Source organism: Aegilops tauschii, chromosome 6 (assembly GCF_002575655.3).
Source record: "Aegilops tauschii subsp. strangulata cultivar AL8/78 chromosome 6, Aet v6.0, whole genome shotgun sequence".
NCBI lineage: Eukaryota > Viridiplantae > Streptophyta > Magnoliopsida > Poales > Poaceae > Aegilops > Aegilops tauschii.
The window spans coordinates 220,504,106-220,508,374 of record NC_053040.3 but is presented as its reverse complement, the minus strand read 5'-3'; positions in this window follow the sequence as shown (position 1 = coordinate 220,508,374).

Genomic DNA, 4,269 nt, shown 5'->3' with positions numbered 1-4,269 from the left:
CGAACTTTATGTTCTGGCCGATAGGTGCGCTCGGGCTGAAGAGGGAAGGAAGTACCCCGGCGAGGACGCCGGCGTGGAAACCGACTCTACTGATGAAGACACCGCCGCCTCGATGAAGAAGGGCCAACGTCGCAACAGGAAACACAAGGGCAAGACCGTGCTTGCCGTCGAGGGATCCGACGACACCGGCGCCGCCAAGAAGGCCAAGGCAGACGACACCGGTAAGGAAATTGCTAGGTGCACCACCTGCCGGGCCTTGGTGGCTGCCGACAAGCCAGGGGGCTCTGACAAGCAGTATTGCAATATCCATCGCACCAAGGGCCACGACCTCCAGAACTACCGACAGGTCGAGCTGCTTGCCGAAAAGCAAAAGGCCGAGTATGAGAGGCGGGACAAGGAGAAGGGTCAGGATGGTGCCGAAGGATCCAACAAGAAGCGTGGCGGGCAAGGAGGCCGCCGCGGCAAGGATAACCAGCAAGAGAGGCCCACTCGGGGCCGCGACAAGAAGCAGGAAGACGATGATCATGACGAGACCGACGAGTCTGGCGAGCAAGAGTCTCAGAAGGCTACGGAGGCCATGTGTGTCGATGGCGGCGCCTCGCTGCACACTTCTCACCGACAGCTCAAGCAGTGGACGCGTGAGATTACAGCAGCAGAGCAATCGTTCGACGCTCAGAAGCCACTGAAGTGCTCCAGCACGCCCCTCATCTTTGACGCCGAGGACCACCTTGACCGCACAACTGCGGTCGGGTGTTCGCCGTTGTTGGTCCCGCCAATGATACGCAACCTCAAGGTGAACAAGATGCTGGTTGACGGCGGGGCCGACCTGAACTTGATCTCTCCCATCGTGATCAAAAGGCTGCAAATTACTGACGGAGACCTCAAGGAGACGGGCACGTTTCAAGGGGTCAACCCGGGAAGAAGCCAGCCGAAGGGGAAGATCACTTTGCCTATGACGTTCGGAGGCGAGTTGAACTACAGGACGGAGAGGATTGTCTTTGATGTAGCTGAGATCCCCTTGCCCTACAACGGGATCCTCGGCCGCCCGACACTAGCCAAGTTCATGGCGGTGTCGCATTACGCCTACAACACGCTGAAGATGCCTGGGCCGATGACCGTCATCACCGTCCCCTGCGACAAGAAGGATGCGCTGATCTGCGCCGACCTACTCTACCGGGAAGCAGTTGCAGCGGCTGCCGCCAAGTCACTTGCTCCGGCCGCTGAAGCCCCGGGAGGGAAGAAGAAGCCCGACAAGGCCTCTCGCACCCACTCCGGCAAGCGCACCTCTTCGGAGTGCTGTGCTACCATCGAGGACATGCCAGAGAGCTCCACCGGCAAGAGCAAGAAATCCAGAGCTGCACCACCAGAGACCAAGAGGGTGTCCATCAAGGAGGATGGTACGGGAGGGGCTTTCACCATAAGCTCCACCCTCGACAGCAAATAGGAAAGCGCGCTCGTCACTTTTCTGTGGGTGAATGTCGATGTGTTTGCGTGGCAAGCATCCGACATCCCCGGCATTCCCAGGGAAGTGATTGAGCACCACCTTGCCATCTGTCCCCCTGCGCGACCCGTCAAGCAGAAGGTCAGGAAGCAAGCTTTGGAACGGCAGGAGTTCATCACAGAGATCAGAAAATTGGAAGCGGCAGGTTTGGTGAGAGGAGTGCTCCATCCGACGTGGTTGGCCAATCCGGTGGTGGTGCGCAAGGCAAATGGGAAGTGGAGGTTGTGTATTGACTACACAGATATCAATAAGGCTTGTCCTAAGGACCCCTTCACGTTGTCGCGCATCGACCAGATTGTTGATTCCACGACCGGGTGTGATCTGTTGTCATTCCTCGATGCCTACTTGGGCTACTACCAGATCTTCATGACAAGAGAAGATGAAAAATCCAGAGCTGCACCACCAGAGACCAAGAGGGTGTCCGCCAAGGAGGATGGCATGGGAGGGGCTTTCACCATAAGCTCCACCCTCGACAGCAAATAGGAAAGCACGCTCGTCACTTTCCTGCGGGTGAATGTCGATGTGTTTGCGTGGCAAGCATCCGACATCCCCGGCGTTCCCAAGGAAGTGATTGAGCACCACCTTGTCGTCTGTCCCCATGCACGACCCGTCAAGAAGAAGGTCAGGAAGCAAGCTTTGGAACGACATGAGTTCATCACAGAGGAGATCAGAAAATTGGAAGCGGCAGGTTTGGTGAGAGGAGTGCTCCATCCGACGTGGTTGGCCAATCCGGTGGTGATGCGCAAGGCAAATGGGATGTGGAGGCCGTGTATTGACTACACAGATATCAATCAGGCTTGTCCTAAGGACCCCTTCCCGTTGCCGCACATTGACCAGATTGTTGATTCCACGGCCGGGTGTGATCTGTTGTCAATCCTCGATGCCTACTCGGGCTACCACCAGATCTTCATGACAAGAGAAGATGAAGAGAAGACAACATTTATCACCCCATGTGGTACATATTACTTTTTACGAATGCCTTTCGGGTTGAAGAGTGTTGGCTCAACATTCACAAGGGCGGTCCAGATTGGTTTTGAGCCCCAGCTACATAGAAATATGGAAGCTTATATGGATGACATAGTGGTCAAAACCAAGGACAAGGCGACCCTTGTACAATGCTTAGAAGAGACGTTTGCCAACCTACGCAAGATCAACCTCAAGCTGAACCCGGAGAAGTGTGTCTTTGGCGTTCCATCTGGAAAACTTCTCGGGTTCTTTGTGTCGCAGCGTGGGATTGAGGCAAACCCGGACAAGATCAAGGCTATTGAGCAGATTGAGGCACCCAAGCGGATCAAGGATGTGCGCGGGCTCACTGGCTGCGTTGCCGCCATGAGCAGATTCATCTCCAAGTCCGCTGAACGTGCCCTTCCCTTTTTCAAAATCTGGAAGAAGGCAGGCCCAATGGAGTGGACCCCAGAGGCCGAGGCAGCGTTGCAGGATCTGAAGAAATACCTTTCCTCTACGCCAATACTGGTTGCGCCTAAACCACAAGAGCCGCCGCTGCTATACCTAGCGGCAATGAATCAAGTGGTCAGTGCCGCACTAGTGGCACAGAGGGAGGTCGACGAAGCGGCAGTGGCATCGGCAGGACCGGCGGATGGCAAGTCAGAAATTCCCCCGGCAGGGCCTGGTGCCGGCAAGGCAAGGCCCCCGGCAGAGTCTGAAGCCATCGGGACTGGGCCCGCGCAGCCAAGTGAAGTGGTGCAGAGGAAGAAGATGATGCAGCACCCGGTTTACTTTGTCAGCTCCCTCTTGTAGGGGGCTAGGTCAAGGTACTCCCGTGTGCAGAAATTGCTCTTCGGCCTCCTTATGGCCTCGAGGAAGCTGCGTCATTACTTCCAAGCCCACGAGATCACTGTTGTCACCCGCCTCCCGTTGCAACGGATACTGCACAACCCAGATGCAATCGGAAGGATTGTGGAGTGGGCCTTGGAGTTGTCGAGCTTTGGGTTGAAGTTTGAAAGTACTTCGACAATCTAGAGCAGAGTCTTGGCGGAGTTCATTGCGGAATGGACCTCAACGCCCGACGAAGAAATCCAGGAGATCGCTCTCCCCAGCAAGGAAGCGAGTCGCGACTGGATCATGTACTTCGATGGGGCTTTCTCGCTGCAAGGCACCGGTGCCGGTGTGCTGCTTGTCGCACCCACCGGAGAGCACCTCAAGTATGTGATCCAGATGCACTTTCCCAGGGAGATGTCCACAAACAACACTACTGAGTACGAGGGGCTGCTTGCCGGTCTCAGGATCGCGGCAGACCCCGGGGTGAAGAAGCTCATCGTCAGGGGTGATTCGTAGCTTGTCGTCAGGCAAGTCAACAAAGATTACCAGAGTCCGTTGATGGAGGCCTACGTAGATGAGGTAAGGAAGCTAGAGGAGCGCTTCGATGGTATACAAGCGGAGCACGTTCCCCGAGCGGAGAACGACATCGCTGACTACCTGTCAAAGCGCGCTGCACTCAAGCTACCTGTGGAACCAGGTACCTTCTTGCTTCGGTTAACTCAACCATCCCTCAAACCATCAACAGAGCAGAACAAGCGGAGGAAATCAGGTCCCGGCAAGTACTTTCCCGCTGAGCCCCCAGGGGCCGCCGGCAAGGGTGTTGCCGCGGATTCCGAGCCTACCAAGGGGCAGCTGACCCCGGCAGGGCGCCAAGCCCTGGCCGTAGAGATGGCTGCCCCCATGGCGGAAGAGATGCCTTTGGTCCTTGCCGTCGAGCCCCAGGCTCCGGCATGGGCACAACATACCATCCGTTTCCTCCAGACAGGGGA